Source organism: Dendrobates tinctorius, unplaced genomic scaffold (assembly GCF_039654945.1).
Source record: "Dendrobates tinctorius isolate UK_male_01 unplaced genomic scaffold, ASM3965494v1 ptg000304l, whole genome shotgun sequence".
NCBI classification, from domain to species: domain Eukaryota; kingdom Metazoa; phylum Chordata; class Amphibia; order Anura; family Dendrobatidae; genus Dendrobates; species Dendrobates tinctorius.
In genome coordinates this window covers 6,748,114-6,774,362 of record NW_027361971.1, presented here as the reverse complement: position 1 = coordinate 6,774,362, position 26,249 = coordinate 6,748,114, and the positions used below count along the sequence as shown (strand labels likewise).

General features: G+C 45.8%; 1 long non-coding RNA gene across 1 annotated transcript in view; it reads right to left on the bottom strand.

Moving 5' to 3' along the window:
* LOC141073519 (uncharacterized) overlaps positions 1–24,066 on the bottom strand; it is a 189,990-nt gene extending 165,924 nt beyond the window's left edge. Inside the window, exon 1 of the long non-coding RNA XR_012226977.1 lies at positions 23,879–24,066. This is a non-coding gene — a long non-coding RNA (uncharacterized lncRNA). The remainder of the gene's footprint in view (positions 1–23,878) is intronic.
* Positions 24,067–26,249: the final 2,183 nt, after the last annotated feature.

Below are 26,249 nucleotides of genomic sequence, written 5' to 3'. Positions count from 1 at the left end.
ATTTTGTCCCACGGAATAAAGAGATTTCATTCTGGACAGTGTCAAGATGCGACCATCCCAGCTGAAAACCACTGGTGAATGAGCTGCTGAGATCGCAGCATCATTGACCAGCAGTGACATCATCGAGGCCAATCTGAGATTGCCTCCACCAGGAGAAAAATGACCACTCGTTCCCAGGTAAGACACCAAACCTGTTTATGAACATCTCCAGCTACCTCCTCTCCCCTGCGGAACTTTCAGCCTTACAGAAGGGCCTGTCCTTCTGTCTGACCCCCAGCTGGGACAGCTTCCAGTTGGACAAGGACCTCCAACACTTTTACCGCTCGATTTGCCTAAAAACCCACTTCGGCGTACTGAATGAGACCTCCACAAACAGAGTATTGCCCACAGGTAACACCTCTGTTCTGGAGCTCTCCATTTCTTTGCTTGGCCTGTGAAATTTTAGCACATTCAATCCTCCACAGACCTACCAAGCAGCAGACACATGCATTACATTGATTGTGATTGATACAGTAGAGACATAAAACAACTCACACTCCAACAGGAACAGGGTCTCTTTCCTACACATCAAAATCTTCCTGTTGAAGAGAGACGAGCACTAAGCTCACTACAGAGTAAACATATTACAATCAAACCTGCAGACAAAGGTGGAACCATTGTGGTCATGGATTCCACCATGTGTAATGACCGGAGGTCCGAATAAGATCCAATGGGTCACAAACCGAGACTGAGGCAGAAATCCTAAAAGAGTCTTTACTCAAACAACAGATTAAGTAGAACTTAGTATATGGAAGAAATAGATTGAAATACCCATATACAGTGCACTCACTCAGCCGGAGCTGAAATCACTATGCCAATCCAAGGTTCCCTGAAGAGTGTATTGCACAGAGATTTGATATAAATTTACCTATTAGAAAGGTCAATTCAGGTACTCAGAGAACAGGTGTAAATCTCATGTAGTGATATCAAGGGACCCTCTGGAATGGCACACTGAGTATAACCTATGCAAACCTACAATAACAATATATATAAATATAATACAAAGGTCCTTAAGTGCTTCAACTAGGGAGGCATATAGATTGCATAGGCTGCAGCCAGTCCCAAATCTTCAGTGCCAATCAGTTGCAGCAACACAAGGTTCCTCGTCTTGTCAGCCGATGCCGAGACCAAACGCTGGGGACTTATAGTTCTGTAGCGTCAAGATGTCATTTCTCCTCTTGTAGTCCTCACAAATTCTTCTAGAAGCAATATGACTGTTTATGTATACAATTTCTGTCCAATATTGCATCTCAGCTCATCACAACAGGGACTCCACAGAGCTCCAAAGTCACACAGCTCTCAAGAACACTCAGTCTTTGTTCCACAACAAAGTCTCAGGCTCCCAAGATGAAAGGTTTGCAGTAAACAGACTCTTACAGCGTTCAGTCTCCTTGCTTCTCACAAGCTGCTCCACACACACATTGTCTCTCTGTGCAGTCTCTTAGATTCTGGAAAATTCCTTCCAGCTCTACACAGTGGACACTCGGCCCCACCCCCCAGCACAAACAGATTCCTGGGCACTGGCAGCACCTGTTTATAGCTGCAGCAGGCAAACACCACAGGGTCCCAGTGCTCTCCTGGTGTAATCACAGTTCACCCTCTTACACATGTACCGCAATGAGATAATCCAACAGCTATCTGACATTAACAGTAGTGATTGGTGAGCACTAAAATGCTTGGGTGTTCGTTGCTCAGGTCCAGCAAATTGTAAGGCTCGGGTGCTCGACTTAAGCAAAGAGCCCAATGTATGTCTATGGGAAACTCAAGCATTTTTGCCACGGTCACCATCGGGGATCTTTTTAGGGTCTAAAAACAGTGGAAATCGATGGGAACAGTGCTCAAATGACATGGGAACATCATGGGGAAGACCCCTCGAAGCATTTCTGACTCCCAGGTCACTGCTGTGAACAATTTTGTCAGAGTCTTATGCCACTTTTTCAGGCGCACAACAAAACATACAAAAATAAAAACAAATGAACATGAATTTTATTGGGAAATATGTTAATGTGCATCCTTTCCAGGGTAATGATTTGTATGTAAGGCAACATAAATAACCCAAAACAAAAATGCTCCTCCACCACTTGGGCAATGTTCACACATAGCATTTTTGATGCGTTTTTCAACTTTAGCATTGCTTTCAACCAAGACAAATGCATTCACTGGGAAATGTCATTTTAACATTTTACAACCTTATCTGGCCATGTGGTGTATGACACATCATCTGACATATCCTGTTTCGTTTATGAAGGAGGGACTCTGAAAGTCACAAAGCCTATTTTTATAGGGCCATCAGGCGGCCTTTACTATTAACTTTTATTCTTAAACGTCCAGCAGTCAATCCTCACTATTCTTAGGGAGCCATCAGCCGGATATGCTTTGTTGTTACTATTATTAAACAGAGGGTCGACTATACTGTTATTGTCTATGCAGTGAATGCAAGGCCTGCCCCAATTTTAGATTCACCCCAATAACCCTTTGAACAGAAGTCCTGGATGGCCACATGAAAACAACGTTCCCATTATTACTCATTTGGTACTCGCATACCGTTACTCATGAAGTGAATGCAAGGCCTGCTCCAAATTTGGATGCACCCCTGTTCTGTCTCCAATATTTAATTCATAATCCCTGATTATCTGCTTGTTAAATATTTACAGTGCTTTCTGGCTCCAGCTAGTGACCAGAGAAATAACCGCAGTGTTATTGTGTGTTTTACTTTCGCTTTCTATTCCCCTCCGTTTGTAGTGCATTCTGGTAAGGTTACAATGCATCCTGGTAGCCTTTTGCAAAGGATTATGGTTAGTTCAGCCCCCATTTTCCCTCCAGTTCACCATTTTATTTCTGCCTGCATTCAGGAAGCATCTCATTTCTCTTGTCCCCTTGTGACAGCATCGCTGGTATGTACTTATGTTTCCTGTATCCAATTAATGTCTCATACTAGCCCACTTAGTTAGTTCTCCCCTGGTAAGCTATTAGTACAGATGATGTATTATGTATATATGAATCCCTGATGAACCCAGTATTGATTGTATGCATATATGTTTTTGTTTGTTGTTTCACCACACCAATATACGATCATGTTCAATAAAGCACAGATTCAACCTACAGTCTCCTTATTGAACCCCGGTATAGCGGTTTAGCTGCCTGTATAAGCTACATGAATTCTGCTTCATTTAGTGTGGACAGAACAGTGAAACAGTGACTATCCAGCTAGTGGGAAATCAGAGAAAGAAGAGTCTTCCATCCTGCAGAGACCAGTTAAACAGCAGCCATCCAGCTACTGGAATTCAGGGAAAAGACAGCCCTTTATCCAGCTTGCAGGAACTAGTGAAACTGCACTCACCCACCTAGTGAGATGCAAGTCACCAGCTACACAGAAACTAATACAGCTACAGCAAACTCTCCACAATGCACATCTCAGTATGTTAATGAACTTCTTGATCCAAAATATTACCAAGCACACGACACATCCAGTGAAGCGAGTGAGAGGCTCTGCTCCAGGAAAACGTGGAGCAAAACAATTCTGCTAATGACTACCTTGCCTCTCACCAGGTAACCAACGTGAATTGCCTTGCTGACACACTGCACGTCAGACCGAAGCAATATGACACCGGCTGGCACCACCCTGAGGATACTAACAGGTATGAACGCACCTGACACCAATATCATGGTGAACCATCACCAGTATACTCTGCTGACAACCAGTTCACACCAGAATTTGCTAAGTTCTTCATACGATGTGATCTGGTTGCCAAAGGGACTCACTCATGAAATTCACTGACCATGCTGAAGTCTACAGAGCTTGGAAAGCTTCCTTCCAAAATGTCACTAGAGACTTGGGGCTACAATACAGGGAAAAGATAGACCTCTTAGTCAAATACCTAGGAGAAGAGTCAGTCAAACACGCAGTAAGGATCAGAGGCATTAATATAAACCATCCTCAAATCAGCCGCAAATAGATCAGAAAGAGGCTGGATGAGTGTTACGGCTCAGCAGAGGTAAAAGAGAGAGTCTTGTTTAAAAGAATCGATGACTTTCCTAAAATATCTAACAAAGGTCTCCAGAATCTTAGAGAACTTGGTGACCTGCTAAAGGAAGTCCTAGTTGCCAAATGTGAAGGTGGCCTACAAGGACTTGCATTCCTTGACACAGCCAAAGGTGTTAACCCTATAGTCCAAAAGTTGCCCTACAATCTACAGGAGAGGTGGCTCACACATAGTTCCATGTACAAATACAAACAAAGTGTTCCTTTCCCTCCCTTCTCCATTTTTGTAAACTTTATACACAAACAAGCAACAATCAGAAATTATCCCAGCTTTGATTTTGCAATGTCATATACCACACCGTCACCAGCTGCAAAACCACGCAGAACATCTGTGGCAGTGCACAAGACGTGTGTTTCTTCTCCAATTTCCAATTACATGTCTGCTGGCCACTCTCAGTCAGAGACAAAGGTCCAGGAACCTGACAAGCAGTGCCCGCTCCATCAAAAGCCTCATCCTCTCCTGAAATGCAGAGCCTTCAGAGGAAAATCTATGCCAGATCGCAGAAGCTTCCTGAAAGAGAATGGTATCTGCTACAAGTGCTGCTCATCCACAACTCACCTCACCAAGGATTGTAAAGTCAGTGTAAAATGCACAGAATGAGGCATCACAGATCATAACACTGCTCTACACCCTGGCCCAGCTCCATGGAGTGTACAAAACACGATAGCTGACAGTGAGCTTGGCGGGGAGGAAAGGAACACTGATGCAACTGTGCCAGAGATCACTTCACAATGTATTGAAGTCTGTAATGGGACAATAGACAGTAGGTCCTGTTCAAAAATATTCCTCGTCAGAGTGTACCCAAAGGGTCATAGAGACAAAGCTGTGAGACTGTATGCTATTTTGGATGATCAAAGTAATCGATCCCTGGCTAGAGCAACATTCCTTGACCTATTCAACATTAAAGGACCAAGCATTCCCTACTCATTAAAGACATGTGCAGGTACTGTGACAACAGCAGGTAGGAAAGCTACTACCAAATTGAGACCTCAGACGGAAAATTCTGCCTGACACTACCTACAATCATTGAGTGTAACCAGATCCCAGACAATAGATCTGAAATCCCTACACCAGATGTGGCAATCCATCATGCTCACTTGAAACCCATAGCACACCTTATACCGGAACTTGACCCTCAGGCACAGATAATACTGCTGCTGGGAAGAGATATCCTACAAGTTCATAAAGTGAGAAGTCATATCAATGGACTCCACAATGCTCCCTATGCCCAAAAGCTAGACCTAGGATGGGTCATAATAGGAAACGTATACTTAGGACACATGCACGCCCCATCTTCTGTGACAAGCATGCTAACAAATACATTAGAAATAGGACGCCCATCTCTGTTTCAACCTTGCAACAACGAGTTCCATGTCAAGGAACTACCACACAGCATCCAACTACCCAGTCATTTAATAGACTTTACTCATGACAGCAGTATGGTGTCAGGAAGCTATGAGGATCAGCTGGGGTGCACAGTCTTCCAGAGAACTAAGCAAGACAACCAAGTAGCAATTTCAGTAGACGACAAGTTGTTCTTGGAGGTAATGGACAAGGGACTCGTAAAAGATGAGACCAACAGCTGGGTCGCACCTCTTCCCTTCAGAACCCACAGACCACGTCTACCAAAGAACAGAGATCAGGCATTCAAACGTTTCTCCTCTCTCAAACATAATCTGCAGAAGAAACTAGAGATGAAAGATAACCTCTTCTCCTTCATGTCAAAGATATTTGAGAACTGCCATGCAGAACTAGCTCCCACTCTCAAAGACTCTGTAGAATGCTGGTTCCTTCCCATGTTTGGAGTATACCACCCTAAGAAACCGGGCCAGATTAGAGTGGTGTTTGATTCCAGTGCCAAGTTTGATGATGTCTCCCTGAATGATGTTCTACTGACAGGACCAGACCTCAATAACAAACTGCTGATAGTACTTATGCGCTTCTGTAAGGATTCCATTGCCTTCATCGCTGACATCCAGCAAATGTTCCATTATTTCCTTATGAGAGAGAGAGACAGGAACTTCTAAGATTCTTCTGATACAGAGACAATGATCCTACTAAAGAAGTCACAGAGTACCCCATGAGAGTGCACATCTTTGGCAATAGCCCTTCTCCTGCAGTCGCCATCTATGGAATCAAAAGGTCAGCTCAAGAAGGAGAAGCAGATATCAAAGAAATAATTTTCGGATTAACCGTGCGCTGCAACGCCTACGAACTTCATATGACCTCTCCAGGACAGAGTTTCTGGCAGATAATTTCATCTCTTAAAGTGAAACCCACAGCACAAATGCAAATCAAGCTTCATCACATGACGCATGCCCCTGAGAGAGAATGTGCACCAAAGTCACTTTGGTGCACATTCTCTCTCAGGGGCATGCGTCATGTGATGAAGCTTGATTTGCATTTGTGCTGTGGGTTTCGCTTTAAGAGATGAAATTATCTGCCAGAAACTCTGTCCTGGAGAGGTCATATGAAGTTCGTAGGCATTGCAGCGCACGGTTAATCCGAAAATTATTTCTTTGATATCTGATGATTTATGGTCACGGCGTGGCCATTTGGATGTGCAGCAGCTTTGACTTCTATTCCTTTATGCCTCCAACTCTCCTGCTATTGGTGAGTATAACAGCTTGAACTATATCTCTTTTTCCTGGGTAAGACCCTATTGCGCTCTTTCTCTTTTAGTTTTAACCAAGAAGGAGAAGCAGAATACGGATAAAATGTCAGACAATTCATAGAAAAAGACTTTTATGTTGATGACTGTCTGAAAGCCAGGCCTCCAAATGAGACTGCCGTCAGTCTTCTCAGGAGAGCCCAAGAGGTGCTTGCTTGCTCTAACCTCAGGCTTCATAAAATAGCCTCAAACAGCCAAGAACTCATGAAATCATTCCCTTCACAAGACTTGTGTAACGGTCTCAGAGACCTGGACCTAGGGTCAGACCCCACACCAATGCAACGCAGCCTCTGGCTTCTCTGGAATCTACAGTCAGACACTTTCACCTTTTAGGTCATCCAGGAAGAAAAGCCTTTCAGAAGCAGAGGTGTCCTGTCTTCCATCAACAGCCTGTACGATCCCTTAGGTTTTGCAGCTCCTGTTACTATACAAGGCAAAGCCATTCTAAGAGACTTAACTAAGGACTCGGAGACTTCTGACTGGGATGCACCTCTGTCACCTGATAAGAGAACCCAGTGGGAAGCATGGAAGAACTCTTTAGTAGCCCTCTCCAACCTGAATGTGGCAAGGTCATACACCCCTGTGCCGTCTACAGAGATACAAAGCCAAAGACTGTATGTATTTGCAGATGCTTATGTCAAAGCAATTGCTGCTGTTGGTTATCTCAAAACTGTAGACTCCAAATGTCAGTGCCACATTGGATTCGTTATGGGGAAGGCCAAGCTTGCTCCACAACCAGAGCACACCATACCAAGGTTAGAACTTTGTGCTGCAGTCATAGCAGTCGAGTTAGCAGAGTTCATCGCATCCGAGATTGATATCGACCTGACACAAGCCAAGTTCTACTCAGACAGCAAAGTAGTCCTGGGATACATCCAGAATGAAACCAGGAGATTCTACGTTTATGTCAACAACAGAATGCTATGAATTAGGAGATCAGTTCATCTAAAACAGTGGCATTACATTCCCATGGACCAAAACCCTGCAGATCATGCAACTAGAGCAGTTGACGCAAGTCGACTAGAGAGCACAACATGGCACTCAGGACCAAAACTATTGTACACTGAGGAACGTTGTCCAGACACCTTTGAACTGATAGGAGAGGACTCAGATGCTGAAATCCGCCCTCAGGTGCCAACACATCATAGAATGACTTCTGTTATCCAGCTTGGATCCCACAGATTTGACAAATTTTCAAGTTGGAAGTCACTTACTCAAGCCATTACCTGCCTGACTCATATAGCTCACTCATTCAAGACCACCAGAGCTTGTGACACAGAAAAATGTAAAGGTTGGCATCTCTGCAAAAACACCTATGTTGCTTCCGACTTGGAATCCTCCAGAAACCACATCATCTCCACAGTTCAGAGAGAAACCTACTCTGCGGAAATCCAATGTCTCAGTAACAAAGCTCCAATACCAGCGAGCAGCTCATTAAGAAAACTTGACCCATTCATTGACAACAACGGCCTGCTGAGAGTAGGAGGTCGGCTCAAAGAAGCTAAAATGAGGAGAAATTCCCTCTTATCATTCCTGGAAAATGTCACGTTGCTTACTTAATCGTGCAACACTACCACAATCTGGTCAAGCACCAAGGAAAACTATTCACAGAAGGAGCCATCAGAACTGCTGGCCTGTGGATTGTCGGTGCAAAGAAACTCATCTGCAGTGGCATCTACAAATGTATTACCTGATGTAAGCTTCGTGGTTCCCCTCAAACCCAAAAGATGGCTGACCTACCAGCAGATAGACTCAGCCCAGACCCTCCTCCTAACAACATTAGTCTCGATGTGTTTGGACCTTGGTCAGTTGTTACTCATCACACGAGAGGCGGACAAGCCAATAGTAAATGTTGGGCCATCATGTTTACCTGTCTGTCAATCATTGCCGTCCACACAGGGCTCATTGAGTCACTTGACACCTCAAGCTTCATCAATGCCTTTAGACGTTTCATTGCCATCCGTGGTCCTATCAAACATATACGTTCAGACAGGGGGACCAACTTCATTGGTGCAGCAAAGGAATTGGACATACCTTCAAATCTAGATCATAACACTCTCGAGAGGTTCCTCAGTGACCAAAGTTGCACATGGTCATTCAACCCACCTCACTCCAAATTTCCATAGTTTAATGTTTAGTGTTTTTGGCTCCATCTAGTGGCCAAAGTCAGAGCTTCATGTTATTATGCATTGTATTTCCTGTTTTCTTTCCCTCCAATTCACAATGTATTCTGGGTAAGTTTTCAAAGTACAATGGTCTATTCCAGCCCCCTTTTTCTCTTCAGTCTGCCATTTTCTATCAAGTCTGCATACTGGAAGCACCTCACGCCTCTTCTCCCCCTGGGTTAGCATCGCTGGTAGGTGACATGTTCCCTCTATATATTCCTATCTTCCACATTAGCCAGCTTAGTTAGTTCCCCTGGTCAGCTATCAGTGCAGACATGTATGTTGCATATGTATGTATTCTTATGAACTTACCACTGATTGTGTTCATGTATTTTTGTTGAAGTTTCACCATCTATATACCTACGTTCAATAAACCACGGATTCAACTACAGTCTCCCTTATTGGAACCCGGTATAGCGGTTTAGCTGCATGCTAAGCTATATGAATCCCTTTCATTTTGCTGAAGACAGGACAGTAACATTTCCCAGTAAATGCATTTGGCTTGGTTGAAAGCAATGTTAAAGGTGAAAAACGCATCAAAAATGCTACGTGTGAACATAGCCTAAGTGGTGGAGGAGCATTTTTGTTTTGGGGTTATTTATTTGGCCTTACATAAAAATCATTACCCAGGAAAGGATGTTCTTTAACATATTTCCCAGGAAAATCAATTTTGGTCTTGTTTTTGTATGTTTTATTGTGCGCCCGGAAAAGTGGCGCAATACTCTGACAGCATTGTTCACAGCAATGACCTGGGAGTCAGAAATTCTTCCAGGGGTCTTCCCCATGATGTTCCCATGTCATTTCATCACTGTTACCATCGATTTCAGATGTTTTAAGAACATTGAAAAGACCCCGGGGGGTTGTGGCAAAAATGCTCGGGTTTCCCATAGACTTACATTGGGCTCGTTGCTCCAGTCGAGCACCCGAGCATTCCAATTTCTAATGGATGGTCCTACTTATAATTTTTTCCTGTCTTTATGAGTGTAGGAATATATAAACTACAGTTGATGCATTTAAAAGTGTATTTATTACCCTGCTTGTACTTTTTGACAGGCTTTGTAATGTGTTCAGAGCATTTACATCATGCTGCAATGCAGGTAGATGCAGGCTCCACAAGATGGCAGTAGAGTAGAAGCAGGGCTGCACCTAAACAGAGCTTGCCTGCAGTGCAGTCTTGAGGCTACCATAGGTGGCAGCAGAATAGTCAAACAAGCTGGGTCAAATCCTAGACTGTAGCACAGTACCAAGGGAATAAGCAAACTCATGGTCAGAGACAAGCCAGGGAATCAGCATCGGCCAGAAGTGGATAATACAAAAAACAAAAGACAGACAGCACTGCCATGGCCACCTCGGGCTGAAGAATGGAGGAAGGAGGTTCGGGAGGTGATATCCGATCCAAGCTGCGAGATAAGGCATCTGTGATGCCCCGGAGGGTTCAGTCGCCACAGAGGTACTGCATCTCATCCAGAGGTGTGGTACCCCACTCTCAGGTAAGGAGGGAGCACCATCCAGGACTCTAACACCAGCACCCAACACAGACTATTGTAGCAGGGCACCTATCCTAAGGGAGGATGGTCACATCCCAGTCTGGGTAGTAAAGGGTGTTGGGGGAGTGGGTGGAGAAGATAGGAAAAGGAGAGGAGCTTAGAGAGCAGGAAAGAACAGTGCAGGGAGAGTGAGTCAGATGTCAGGAGAAAGTGAAAGTAAGCAGACATGCTGTGAGGCAGCTCCCTGTCAGCAGGAGCTGCAGAGAGAAAGCTGAAAAGGAGAGACAGAAGGAAGCTCCCAGAAGAAAAAAAGGGGTTATTGGGACACAGGTATTGAGCAGTTCACCCGTGGGGCCTGTATCTACGCTGATCACCATCAAGTGGAGGGACCAGGTCACAGTGGGATACCGGCCCCCGAGACTAGTGAAAAAATCACCAGACTCAGCTAGCAAGTGGGAAGCAGGGGCACCTCTAGATGTTTCAGCTACAGACATAGCTATCTTCGCCCAAAAGGCAGCCATAAGGGAGCAAGGACATCTGTGTCCATGGCTGCTGGCTTGGGACACTGACTGTGCTGACTGTGAGGTGTTGGGCAGGAAGGGCGGAAAGCCAGCACAGTGAGATGGCCAGGAGAGGGACATAGAGAAAGGAGAACTGGAATGTGCATCCCAATCTACTTGGGAGTTTGCTGGACCCCTCACTTGGAGGACATGGCACCAAGCGGGCACCTGTGTACACAAGAACTGTGAGTAGAGCTTTGGAAACTGCACCCAGCGGTATCCTCTAATCATTCCTGCATCACCTGCCCTGCACCTCATTCACCAACCTCACCTTTAACATCTACATCCAAGCTGCCCTGGGATACAGCTCTACCTGTGGAAAGCTAAACCATCTCTGCTGCCCTGTCACCATCCCAGAGGATCTGAATAGCAGTGTCGGTCCCCTGACCGAATACCACAGGTGGCGTCACAAACACTTTATCACAAACTTTATTATAAACTTTATTCCCTTGTAGATATCCCTTTAATTGGACATCCAGGGCCACGGACCAGGTCACCGCTGCCGTTACACGTTAGGTGTCGGATTCTGACCTCGGCACAGGAGGAATCCCCAGCCTTGCCTTCTGTGGTCTTCCATTCAGTCCCGACTGCAGAGGAGGCTGCTCAGTAAAGGTGTTGTTCCGGGCGTCTTGCTCAAGCTTGTGCGGTCAGATGGGTTGCTGCTACCACCTCTGGTCCAGCTTAAGCAATCTGCACTAGTCAGCAGCGAGCAGCTCCAGAGACTAAGTCCTTTTTGCAGCCTACTGAGCATGCCCATGGGACGACCTCTCATTGGAGGTCGGAAATTACATGTTCAGGTCCTCAAGCAGCTCGGATTGGACCAACAGGAGGGTCCTGGAAGGACGCTGCTATAAAAGGTTTGCATGGCTGCTCGGCCATGCGCTAATATAGACTCCGATGGTTAGTTGTGTGTGTGTGATGACGGATGTATGAGACTGGTGACTGAATCTTTATGAAACCCCTACCCTCTGTTGTGTATGAGTTAGGGTTTAAGAAGATATAGTCAGTACCAGTAGTGGCATAATCTATGTGTCACAGAGCATCCCGCTCTCCTCACGAGTGTTAGCACCAGATAGCGTCAGTCAGCACAAGACAACACTGGACCACATGTGCAGCAGCGTTATTCACAGAGGTGCTGTGCGCAAGTCAAGTGCTTACCTCCCTGCTCTGGGTGGTTAGTGGCATCCGCTGAACCGGTGCAGTGCGCACGAGGTGCGACTATATTATTTAGTTTAGACATCGCAGTTGTGGTGTCAAACGCTAGAGGGACTCTAACCCTGCATCCTTGGGGCAGAGTCCTGTGTCTCTTAACTAGTGTTCACCTTGCTGAGCCATGAGAGGTTAACAGGCTTCGGCACTTGAGTTCTGCGGCTCTGTGCAGTAACAGTGTTTGCTCCTGTACACACCAGGTGTCACGATCCAGGTTGGATCTGACAGATTAAATGCACAAAGTAACCTTTTTTTTCCTTTGACTGTGTGCCAAAGGTGGTTTTGCCCCCCGGTGGCCATTAGGGTCATTGCACTGTGGTGATTTCAGTTGTAGCTTTCCCCCCGGTGGCCATTAGGGTCATTGCACTCTGATTACCTTAGTTTGTGCACGTGATTATGTAACAGGTGTGATTGCTCTATAAAACAGTATCAGGTGTGTTAATCACTGTTGGTGATAGTTTCTCATTTGCAAGCAAGCCTGGTTAAAGAATGGAGCTGAAGGAGAGTCACGCGATGCCCAGTCAGAGTGCTGGAGTAGCAGCTATGGTGTCTGCAAGGAGGGCTGGCATGGATTGGTGGAGTGTCAGCTATGGTGTCTGCAAGGAGGGCTGGCATTGCTTGGTGGAGTAGTAGCTATGGTGTAGAGCTGCACTCAGGATGCTGGACTCGGTTGCGGAAAGCTGGACTCAAAATGTTGGACTCTTTGGCAGAAAAGCTGGACTCATTTGCTGGACTCTGTTTCTGGATAGCTGCACGCAGGTGTGGACTCTGTTTGCTCCAAGGCTGCACTATTGTGCTGAGAAGTGTCCAGGACAACTCAGTCAGAGTCCTGGAGTGGCAGCTATGGTGTCAACGAGGAGTCCGTGGAAAGCATGGCGGAGTGGCAGCTATGGTGTCAGTGAAGAATTCTTTGCAAAGCTTGGTGGAGTGGCAACTATGGTGTAGAGCTGCACTCAGTTGCTGGACTCTTTTGCTGAAGCTGCACTCAGGTGTTAAACCCCGTTGCTGGACAGCTGCACTCAGGTGCTGGACTTCCTTGCTGGACAGTGCACCCAGGTGTTGGACACGGTGGAGGAAAAGATGCACGCAGGTGGTGGGCTCTGTTGCTGGGAGCGTAAGCAACAGAGCAAAGCTAAGTGGTGTTCCCCTGTTTGTCACTTTTCCTTATGTGTGTTTAGTGCGGTGGTGGGATTAGTTTCCGCACCGACCAATTCCCTAGTGAGGGTTTAGGTGCAGGGCGAGTCAGGGTTTTTAGGTTCCTGATCAGCGCCCGGTGCGGAACCAGCCTAGGGAACGTTAGGAGTGCAGAGGCACTGACTCAGGGGAGTGCAGGAGGTCTCCACTTCCCCGTTCCCTATCGCAGGGCCACCATTGTTATTGTTACCCAGGTTTTCCCTATTCCCTTGTCTTATTGTAACAGTTACCGGCCTGCTGGCCGGGTCACTCAGGATGGGGCACGTGACATTATCACCAACCATACTTTTTTTTCTGGTTAGCCTCAGGTCATGTTCAGACCTGTCAGTATTTGCTGCTGGGCCTCACTGAGGTGAGTGAGGAGATGCATGGTGTGTTGAAGCAGTTCAGCAGCAATTTTCAGGGTCTGGGGCCTCCCGTTTGGCTCAACCAGGAAATCAAATAGTGGCTGGCAATGAAGCCACCTAGAGTCGCTGCTGGGGAGCAGGACTTGCTCTTACAGGCGGACGTACCCAGACAGGTGGGTGGAGTTGGTCTCCATGGTGCTGCCTGTGGTTCCCCGAGGTGAAGGGTTGCGTCCCTGTAGTTAGCAGACTGGTGTGATAGTCCGCGGGGTTTACGCCAAATCTTCCATACCACCGAAGAAGCCGCCCCTCCTGGTCATTCGGAGGAAAGCGACCAGGGAGTGTATTTTTCCTCCATTTCCCAGGCCCCTCCCTCACCGGTGTGAGCAGCAGGTGTGCTGCGGGGGAGTAGGGGCAAATCTCAACCCTCGCCATTAGCCAACCCTGGGAGGCATCGACCTCGTCGTGTAAGGGGTTGGAGGGTCGTGTTCCCTTGGTGAATAGCAGGGGTGTGAGTGTGGTGACACAGGGGGATGCCTCTGTTGTCGATCCCAGAATGAGTTCACTGAAATATGATAAACGAATGTGTGGCAATAAACGTTCAGGTCCAGACCTGTGTGTGAATGAGCATGTATGGGTGGCCACCAAAAAACATCTTGGAAGTGTGTTGTGGAGTCTTACCAGCTCATACCGAACATACACATACATAACTCATTCCCGAGGTTGACGCTTTGGAGATGAGTGGTGCCTCCAGAACATACTTTGCCAATACCAGTGGTGCGCTTGTCATAAACCTGAAGTGCAGGTAGTGGTTCTGGTGAACTCTGGATCTAGGCATCTCCGCTGTAGGTGGTACCCTGATGAGGAGTGGTCTTGAGGGTCCAGAGGTCCCTCATTAAGGGGAGGGTACTGTCACGATCCAGATTGGATCTGACAGATTAAATGCGCAAAGTAACGTTTTTTTTCCTTTGGCTGTGTACCAAAGGTGGTTTTGCCCCCGGTGGCCATTAGGGTCAATGCACTTTGGTGATTTTAGTTGTAGTTTTCCCCCAGGTGGCCATTAGGGTCATTGCACTCTGGTTACCTTAGTTTGTGCATGTGATTATGTAACAGGTGTGATTGCTCTATAAAACAGTATCAGGTGTGTTAATCACTGTTGGTGATAGTTCCCCATTTGCAAGCAAGCCTGGGTAAAGAATGGAGCTGAAGGAGAGTCACGCGATGCCCAGTCAGAGTGCTGGAGTAGCAGCTATGGTGTCTGCAAGGAGGGCTGGCATGGATTGGTGGAGTGTCAGCTATGGTGTCTGCAAGGAGGGCTGGCATTGCTTGGTGGAGTGGTAGCTATGGTGTAGAGCTGCACTCAGGATGCTGGACTCGGCTGCAGAAAGCTGGACTCAAAATGTTGGACTCTTTGGCAGAAAAGCTGGACTCATTTGTTGGACTCTGTTTCTGGATAGCTGCACGCAGGTGTGGACTCTGTTTGCTCCAAGGCTGCACTATGGTGCTGAGAAGAGTCCAGGACAAATCAGTCAGAGTCCTGGAGTGGCAGCTATGGTGTCAGCGAGGAGTTCGTGGAAAGCATGGCGGAGTGGCAGCTATGGTGTCAGTGAAGAATTCTTTGCAAAGCTTGGTGGAGTGGCAGCTATGGGGTAGAGCTGCACTCAGTTGCTGGACTCTTTTGCTGAAGCTGCACTCAGGTGCTGAACTCCGTTGCTGGACAGCTGCACTCAGGTGCTGCACTCCGTTGCTGGACAGTGCACCCAGATGTTGGACACGGTGGAGGAAATGATGCACGCAGGTAGTGGGCTCTGATGCTGGGAGCGTAAGCAACAGAGCAAAGCTAAGTGGTGTTCCCCTGTTTTGCCACTTTTCCTTATGAGTGTTTAGTGCAGTGGTGGGATTAGTTTCTGCACAGACCAATTCCCTAGTGAGGGATTAGGTGCAGGGCGAGTCAGGGTTTTTAGGTTCCCGATCGGCGCCCGGGGCGGAACCGGCCTAGGGAACGTTAGGAGTGCAGAGACACTGACTCAGGGGAGTGCAGAAGGTCTCTACTTCCCCGTTCCCGATCGCAGGGCCACCATTGTTATTGTTACCCAGGTTTTCCCTATTCCCTTGTCTTATTGTATTAGTTACCGGCCTGCAGGCCGCATCACATAGGACAATTACACGAACCGCGTCCTGTTGCATCAGTTACCGGCCTGCTGGCCGTGTCACTCAGGACAGGGCACATGACACCAGGTCAGAGGTTACCCCACCGGTGTTCAGTCAGTGTTCGCCATTATCAAGCAGCAGTATACCATCTCTGCACGGTGGACTCCGGTTTGTGAACACACCTTACTATTATATTTTATTTGGTGCATTCTGCCAACCCTAACACACATCCCCTTTAAATACCGGCCCGGTACCAAGTACCCCATGGCCCTGCTGGGCGATCCACATCCGCCTTGACATTCTGGGAACCAGACCGAAAAGTGATAGAAATATCAAAGCGTGAAAAAAAGCAACCACCTAGCCTGTCTGGGAGTCAAACGTTTGGCTGATTCAATATAAGACAGATTATTGTGGTCCATAATCACCATGATCCGATGAACAGCCCCCTCCAAAAAGTGCCTCCATTCTTCAAACGCCAGCTTGATAGCTAAAAGCTCCTGATTCCCAACATCATAATTCCTCTCAGCGGGAGAGATTTTTTTGAGAAGAAGGCACAGGGATCAAGTTAGTCTAAGTGGCGGGTCCTTGGGACAACACTGCCCCCACCCCCACCTCTGATGCATCCACTTCAATGATAAACGGTTTGGAAGGATCAGGCTAGACCAAAACAGGGGCAGACATAAAGCATTTCTTTAATAAAGCAAATCCCCCACAGCCAGAGCTGACCAGTTTTTGAGATCAGACCCCTTACTAGTCAGATCAGTGAGGGTCTTGACCACCTGTGAAAAACCCTTAATGAATTTCCTATAATAGTTTGCAAACCCCCCAAAAAATGTTGAAGACCCTCTAAGTCTCTGGGTTGCACCCAATGCACAGTGGCCTGTACCTTCCCAGGGTTCATACGAAACCCCTTGTCAGACAGAATGAACCCCAGAAAGGATAATTCTTGGACAAAAAATGTGCTTTTTTCAGGTTTTGCAAGAAGCGAGCTGACGCATGATGATAGCCTATCACCTCCGAAGTGCTCGTGACAGTACCGCAACACCAGTCCCGCAGGCAGATTGTCCAGAACAAACATGAAATACATTCCTGGTGCAAGGAACCCAATTTAAAGAGAAACTCTTAGACAAATTTGATGACATTCTTAGCCAGTGGTGTTTTTTTAATGGCAACAACAAGCATAGGAGTCTCCAGCCTAACTGTCCCTAACGTACACTTGGTCACCGAGTCAATAAAGTTCATGGACGTCTCGCAGACCACGAAAGCAGAAGTGGGCATGAAGCAACTCCCACAACTAAGTTCCACTTCCAACAATACTTTTGAAAATGAGGAAAAAGGTACCTGAGAGGCTGGTGACATCCATGACAATCACCCAGACTCAGCTGCTTTTTAGTCAGTGGGCAGGCAGTCCCTTTTCCAATGTCCAGGATCTCCGCAGTAAAAACGCAACTTTCTTTCACGTTGCCGTCTCCTCTCCTTCTCCTTGAAGTTGGTGGCACCCGACTCCATAGATTCAGATGGTGGCAAAACAACAGGATTAGCAGGGAGTAACGGAACCTCTCGCTGTGTAACACCTCTCTCCCGTAGCCTCCGATCCAAATGGATAGCCTGAGTCATAGTCTCCTCCAATGAGATGGGTTGTGGATGGAGAGCCAGAGTGTCGTTCAGGTGATCTGACAATCCTCTCTTGAACTGGCATCTCAGCGCAGAGTCATCCCAGGACACCTCAGTGGACCATGGATGGAACTCGGAGCAATATTATTCAGCTGAGAGCTTCCCCTGAAAGAGACTCATGATTGTGTCCCCTACCACTCTGACCAGGTCAGGCTCATAAAAAATAAGTCCTAAGGCCTCAAAGAACCTATCCACAGATAGACGTTCAAGGGCAGAACCAGGTAAAGAGAAAATCCACGATTGAGGTCCCTCCTGAAGTAAGGAAATGATTATCCTCACCCGCTGGATCTCATCTCCAGAAGATCAGGGTCTAAGAGAAAGCAATAGCTTGCAGCTCTCCTTAAATGTATGCAACCTCTCCATTTCCCTGGAGAAGGTATCTGGGAGCCTGACTGTAGGTTCAGGAGAGTGCAATGAGACATCAACAGTGTTAGAGTGCTTATCGACAGACTGGAAGAAAATCCCTGCAAAGATTTTACCGTGTCAGAAGGTTCTCTTTGCAGGTGATTATGAGATGTGGCCAAGGCCTTATGCTCCACAGACAGATCCTGCATCATTTGTGTCAAACTATCCATTTGATTCGCCAAGATATAAAGCGGATCCATAGATAGCAGAGCAGAGAAAAAAAAACTAGCTGTTTCTGGTCAGTTATAATATCATGCTGCTGCAATGCAGGTAGATGCAGGCTCCACAAGATGGCAGTAGAATGGAAGCAGGACTGCACCTAAACAGAGCTAGCCTGCAGGGCAGCAGTGGGGCTACCACAGGTGGCAGCAGAATAGCCAAACAAGCCGGGTCAAATCCTAGACTGTAGACAAACCAGGGAATCAGCAGCGGTCGGAAACGGATAAGGCAAAAGACCAAAGAAAGAAGCAGGTTAGGATACAAGCCAAGTCAAAACCAGGGAGTCAGCACATTAAAGGTTAACACTGAGTCTGGACAGGAATAGGGGAAAACAGAGACACGGGATCAGATAGCAAACATATAGTTATGTCATATATATTTGGACAGAGACAACATTTTTCTAATGTTGGTTCTAGACATTACCACAATGAATTTTAAACAAAACAATTCAGATGCAGTTGAAGTTCAGACTTTCAGCTTTCATTTGAAGGTATCCACATTAAAATTGGATGAAGGGTTTAGGAGTTTCAGCTCCTTAACCCTCCGTCAGGAACAATATTCGCACTAACTCGTAATGGAACAATGTGCCTGTCAAGCGCAGGCTAGAAAAATGCCTAGAATATCTAATTTTCTCAATTTCAGTGATTTAAAAGTGATCAGAGACCTTCATAGGGATGTAATAAAAGAGACTACACATTATCAGGTGCAAAACAAATCCATTTACTCAACATAAAAGTAATAACTTTGATATACACAAATTTCAAAACTTCCACCAAATAGCCCCCAATGATATCAAGTAACGGTTATTAAAAAGAGAAAATTTTGGCACAAAAACATTTTCTAGGCACCTAGAATAATATTACACACAGAATTAATCTGAATTAGATCCTGAAGGTTCCCCAGAAAAAACACATTTGCAAAGCAAAGAGCAAGAATTGCAATACATTTTTGCATGTGTCAGGCAGATTGCATGATGACATTTGAGACATTCATAATTAGAAAGCCTTCTGTTCCCGCTTTCCATGGTGCAGGTGGTGTATCTCCTTCTTTTGGGAGGTGGTACAGGTGTTGGATTTTCAGTATCAATATCTGGGTGGAGTCTTTTGAGCCTAACTTGAAGGCCAGAGGGGATACCGATGGTTTTCATACTTCTCTTGCGTAGCTCTCCAAGCATTAGTTCATGGGCCAATTTTTTCAGTACAATCGTCTACGGAGTGGTTCAAGCTGGCTTTCAAGGTAAATGATTTGTGAATTTATACCACCCAAATTTAGCATAGCGAAAAATATGACCATTGGCCAGCGCTTGGTGTTTCTGCTGACGCTGAAAGTTGAGCACATCTGATCAGCTGTATCAACACCCCCTTTGGTTTCATTATAAAATGTTTCATTATAAATGTAAATTATTATCTCTGGTTTTTGTTGTGCTTCAGATTTAGGATCGATGGCATCATCATTATGAAGCGTTGAGAGAAGAAGTACATTTTTTTTTTCACGTGGTACATAGGAAACCAAAACCTTTCCATCATGGAATGCAAACATACTGCTGTACTGTTTTCTCCCTGTCACAGTAACAAGCTGTGGCGGCAATTCATTTTTATTTTTTCCTACAGTTCCAACATATGAAAGCTTCTGCGTTTTTAGATAATCAATAAGATCACAATTTGAAAACCAATTATCAGCAGTTATATTGCGACCTGATCCAAATAAGGGCTCAGACATTCTTTTCACAACATCAGTGGGTTTGTTGCTTTCACAGTAAGGACCATCTGGCTGTTTTCCAGCATAAATTTCAATGTTGTATGTGTAGGTCTTACTGGCATCAACAAGGGCATACATTTTTATTCCGTATTTGCTAGGTTTTGATGGTATGTATTGACGAAATGCGCATCTGCCACGAAAACCAGGGAGCATTTCGTCAATTGTGACATTTGCCCCAGGGCGATAGTTTATCTTACAGTTTTCCACAAATTTTTGCAATACATCGTGAATTGGAGCAAGCCGGTCATATGTTTTACGTTCGGTTCGGGTAGTTCTGTCATCAAACCGAAGGCAACGAATTAGAATCTTGAATCTTTTTAGAGACATAACAAGGCTAAATTTTTCAATTGCATCACTTTCTATACCCCAAAGTTCCTCCAAACTGCAAGGTATAATAATCCAAAAAATGCAAGGAGTTCGATTTCATCCATGGGCTTCAGGATTCTGTCACAGATGAACTTGTGCTTTATATTGTCTATATATTGATTAGTGTACTGTATATGACAATAGAGTCCAGAATGTCATCTGTGAAAAAAGTATTCCAGCATTCAGCTGCATTTTTTGCATTACGTGCTGTTCCCATAACTGCAGGAAGGTGAGTGATAATGTTATGAGGTTTCATACGTTTTTTTATGGGTGGATTCTTGTTCCATTTGTTTTTTTTATCTTTTCCCATATAATAAGATTCTATATCTTCTTCCTCCTCATCACTGTCACCATCTTGCTCTGTTTCAGAATTTAGTTCACAGACTTCCACCTCATCATGAGAATCAATCTCACTTTCTTCAAAATCCTCATTCATTGTGGGGTCTGCATCATCATCATCATCTAACAGCATGTTTCCCACTTCCTCAACATGATGGGGTTTTGAAAGATCATACATTTTCTTCTCCATTTCAGAAGATAATCTGAAGCAAGAGAGAGAATATGCATTAGGGAACAATGTGCCTGAGAAGCACACTTTCATTTGTAAGAAAATCTGCCTTATTTATATGAAATATCCACAAACCTTTCTCTATCCATTCATAAAACAAGCTAAATAAACAATAGTAATGACTAAAAACATTACATACCAACCTTATAAAGTGTGATGTGTTTGGGACCAATGAGCCTGAGAAGCCAGCACAGCTATATCTTCTTTCCTGAAGCTCTGCAGACCAACTGTGGTATCAGGTTTCACACCGCAGCTAGAGCCAGGAGACTATCTAGAGGGAGGGGGTTTCCTGAAAATCTGGTGAGACGGGAGAAATGAAAGTAGAAGAGCTGCACCTGTCAGATCCATTGTTCCTGATGGAGGGTTAACATGTGCCACCCTGTTTTTAAAGGGACCAAAAGTAATTGGACAGATTAAATAATTGTAAATAAAGGTGTGTCTAGTATCTTTTAAAAGCTATTTTATACTGCACTAGGGCTACTAGAATAATACAGTGCGGAGTGCAAAGGGGGCGTTTCACTGCATAATCACCCTGGTTCCGACGTTAGACGGTCGAAGAAGTTATATATATATATATATATATATATATATATATAGGTGCTCACGTCCGACCATATGCTCACAGTATAAACTGGGTCCGGTGACGTGACTGACACGGCATATACATATCTTTAAGGAAAGAGGCGATTGCTATCCCCCCTCCACTGAAATATCAACCGCCCAACCAAAGTTGATTATTACTGCTGCTTACTACAGCTAAAGTGACAAAAGTTCAGCCCTAGTTCCTTGGTAACAAAGAACAGTGAAGGGAAAAAGGAATATAATAATTATCGTATTGCTATTTACAATAGTTTTATGTCTTGCCTGCACTATGTCTTTAAGGATTGATGTATTGCTAAAGTACTAAGACACGCCTGTCTGCAACTTTCATACTGAGTATACTGCCATACCTGTTATACTTGTTATACTGCTTATTCAGATGATTTTCCTGAATTCAAAGTGTTTAGATTGAACATTTACGCTAGGTTATCTGTTTCTAGTCCAGAGGGTATATTATTACATCACGTAGAGTCTGGCAGGTTGACACAGGTTGTTCTATCCTACACATACAGTACCCTTTAGGTGTTTTTATAATTACGGCAGTCCAGAAGTTTTTGAGATTTTTGCTAAACAAGAAGTACAGTTATTGGGAATTAAGCTATAAACATGGGTCACAGCGAGTCTCAAATTAATTATTTCTCCGCTCAGGAGGTAGTGGCAGAAAGAGAAGGCAAGCAGTATGCTAAAAATGCAAAGCTCCTCCTGAAACTTACCGGATCCACAACCCGGGGGGGGAGGCTTGATGAGATAGAATGGAAAAGCATGTTGACTAGTAAGAAAGGACTTTTATGAGATAATAATGTTCTAAGAGATGCTGAAGCATGGTATAGAACAGCAAGAGAAATTAAGAGACAGATGTGTGTTGAAGAATGTAATTCTTCCACTGGTGAATATATGACCAGGCCACCTCTTGATAAAATGATTCCTGGTTTGGCAGCTGCACCTACACTACACAAACCACCTCCATATTCTCTAGAGGGGTGGACATGTGCAGTCTGCCAGAATCAGAACCCAGATTGGAGGGACAAATGTGCCGTTTTTGGGGCACCGCGCCCACACAAACCTGCTTCCCTGTACCCAGTCCTCAACGCAGATGGCACACCTTACGTCCCAGAGGCCGTCTTGAGACAGGCCACACCCACCGTTACACCCACACCTACACTGGCAGCCATTTCATGTAAGGGCACACGTCATTCAGCAGCCATTTTAGCTCCGATAGTATCTGGCATATACACAAATGGTGAGCACAGCAAAACTGAAGAGAAAGAAGAGGGAGAAGTTAAGGAAGAAAACATAGAAACCTGTTTCCCCACAGTCACATCCTAATGGCAGGATGCAAACCCAAGCAGTAGTATAGCGGCACCAGCCCCCGACCTAGGAAGAATATCTTTGCCCTTGTACATAGATGACAGTCCCCCAGATAGGTCCGAATCTATAGATGGCTTCAACCCATGACGTACTAGGCTTATAGCTCCCACCAATGACATATTAATTCCTTCCAGACGCGGCACCCGATATGTGAGCTGGAAACCCCTTGAAGCTGCCACTCTAGTTAACAGTCTCCCAGACTCAGAAGGGCATCCTATGCCTTTCTATAGGAAGATGAGTCAGATACACAAAACACATGCCGCTTCTTGGATAGATTTGATCGGATTAGCCAAAATTAAAGCAGGTGACTCATTCCAGCCTGTAATGGAACCAGCCTTGAGACTCATGAGTGGGATGCCTGAGTGCTATCAGTCCTTAACATCTGGGCAGGACTTTCTCGATAAGCTCCAGCTCTGGGCCAAAGACCGTCTAATAGACCAAACCACTTCCCTGCAAGATATCATGCAGGAAAAAGGTGAGTCTGGGGAAAAATATTACCACAGGTTAAACCAAATGTTTACTGATCTAGGATTTGATCTCCTGGACAAAGCCCACCATCAAATCTGGGTGCAGGCCTTTGTGCAGGGTCTCCGAGAGCCAATATTCAAACAACTGAAGACCACCAGGCCAGAATACCGCAAGCTAGAATCAGAAGTGCTACACACAGTGGCAAAGGGGTTAGAGTTGAATCAGCCAGCTAAACCCCGTACTACCCTTCTGTTGTCTCAGGATCCTTCCCAGGGCAACCCCAGGCTGCAGAGACCTAGGGGTGCCTGCTTCAACTGTGGGAAAATAGGACACCTGAAATGGAACTGCAGGTCAGCTCCACTCAGGAGAGGGCCAGAACAGCAACAGCAGCCCACCCAGGGACCGCCTGGACCATATCCACAATAGGACATTGGCAAGCCGGATTCACCACACACCCCATTACTCTTACACTCCAAAAAACAACCAAGTGGAAAAACGCCTACTATCCAGTTAGAGGTTGAGGGCAGACCCCTCAATTTCCTAGTGTATACCAGTGCAGCCAGAAGTGTAATCAGGAACATTGACTTACCAGACCCGGACTGTCTCACGGATGAAGTAGTGCCTTGTGTGGGGGTAGATGGAAATACTCGGTACACTACAATGACCAGACCCCTCCATTTAGGCCTCCAGCCAACACAAAACATGATGTCCCAATTAGTAGTCTCATACACCTGACCCGTCAATCTACTAGGATCAGATCTACTGTCAAAACTCCAAGCCAATATTCTGTTTCAAGAAGACGGAACTGTCAGTCTCACACCCCTATTTACACACCCATAGATCAGGTAGACGCTGATTTCATGGCACTGTTCCCAGACTCATTGTGGGCACGAGGCCCAGAAGATATTGGCAGGCTCAAAGTTCAGCCTGTAAAAGTAGAGCTGAAGCCAGGAGCCCTGCTGCCAAGGAAACCGCAGTATCCGATCTCCACCTCACAATCTGCTGCTATTACACAGCAACTGAAAATCTACATAGAAAATGAAGCCATCACACCCATCAAGTCACCCTGCAGCACTCCTCTGTTTCCAGTAAAGAAGAAGACACCTAAGGGACAACCTACTAAGTTCCGCATGGTACATGATTTGCATGCTGTCAATGAAGCCACAGTACTGGACACACCCATTGTGCTCAACCCACATACATTGCTTTCATCAATTCCGCTCACCTCCCAATGGTTCACGGTAATTGGCCTGGCCAATGCCTTTTTCAGTGTGCCCCTACATCCTGACTGCCAGTATCTGTTTGCTTTCACACATGAGGATCAGCAATATGCCTGGACTGTGATGCCTCAAGGGGCATAAAATAGCCCCTCTATGTTCATCCAAGCCATGATGACCGTCTTGGACCCATGGAAGATGACACATCCCACTGTCATTCTCCTACAATATGTGGATGACCTCCTCCTCTGTGCTGACACCCTGGTAGAAACTCAGGTAGAATCCATCTCCTTACTGCAGTTCTTGGAACATAATGGATGCAAGGCATCAAAAGACAAACTGCAGTTCTGCAAGGAGAAAGTTGTATTTTTGGGACACTGCATTTCCCATAAAACCAAACACCTGACCGAGGACAGGAAAACAGCTGTGCAGAACATACACCTGCCAACCAAGCCCCCACAGATGCAGACCTTCCTTGGCCTTGTCTCCTACTGCCATCCCTGGATCCTTGATGCCTCTTTGCACATGCAACCCCTGTGTGACTATCTCAAGGAAGATCCCTTCAGTCTGACCAAGGAAGCCATTGATGGATTCTACATGCTAAAAGCTGCCATCACATCCTTTCTGGCCCTAGGACTACTAGACTACAACAAATTATTCTGCCTGTTCGTCATGGAGAAACAAGGCCATGCAACCGGAGTCCTGACGCAGCTCCACGGAGGTAGACAACGCCCTCTTGGGTATTACTCTGCCAGACTGGACCCTGTGGCCCGTGGAGCCACAACTTGCATGAGAGCCATGTTTGCAACCCACCTACACCTGGACAAGGGGTTATTTGGCTAAAGTTGTGGAGGGGTAGGGCGGGCTCCAGGTTTTCATGAGCCCTGGGCCAAAGAGCGCCCCTTTAACACATACCACAACTCATGATGCTCCGATACGGTAGAGAAATAGCGGCATAGTACAATGAAAAATACTTCACTTTTTACATCTCATGACTCGAGTTGAGCGAAACGGGTCGAAAAAATTCAAAAGTCGCCGACTTTCGCCAAAGTCGGGATTCAGGAAACGAAACCCGACCTTAGCGTGAGGTCAGCCACGAGGTCGGCGACCATCGCGCCAAAGTCGTGTTTCAAAAGATGCTTTTGAGCCCTTTTTCAGCCAATCAGGAAGAACGGACACTGTGGGCAACGTAATGACATAGGCAGCAGTTACCACCATGTTTGTGATGGGCATGCCAGTGATTGGCTTGCTTTGTGTGGCGTCACAGGGGGTATAAAAGGGCGTGCAAGCTGACCGCCATGTTACTTATGCTGATCTCAGAATAGGGAGAGCTGCTGCTCTGTTGGTTATTAGGCTGCCTTTTAAGGCTCCCTGATAGCTGCATTGCTGTTTTCACACTGCTGAGCAAACTGCTTTTTTCAAAGCAATCCAAATTTTATTGTTTTGTCCTGGTGAGTTACTGAGCGTTCATTTTTTCACACACCGTACAGCGGTGTACGCTCCTCACACAGTACCGTGTACCGGCTGTTATCACGACCAAATTGAAGCTATCTAGGTGTGTGACTCTGTAAGGAAAAGTCGAGGAGTTTGTCTGTTCTTACAGACCTACACCTTATAGTTTTGTCCATTTTTCAAACAGTTTAGTATATTTGCAGTTTGATTACATTCAAAACTAGAGAGAGACAGCGTGTGTCAGTCCGTATACAAAAACACAGAGCTTGACAATTTTACATACACCGTACA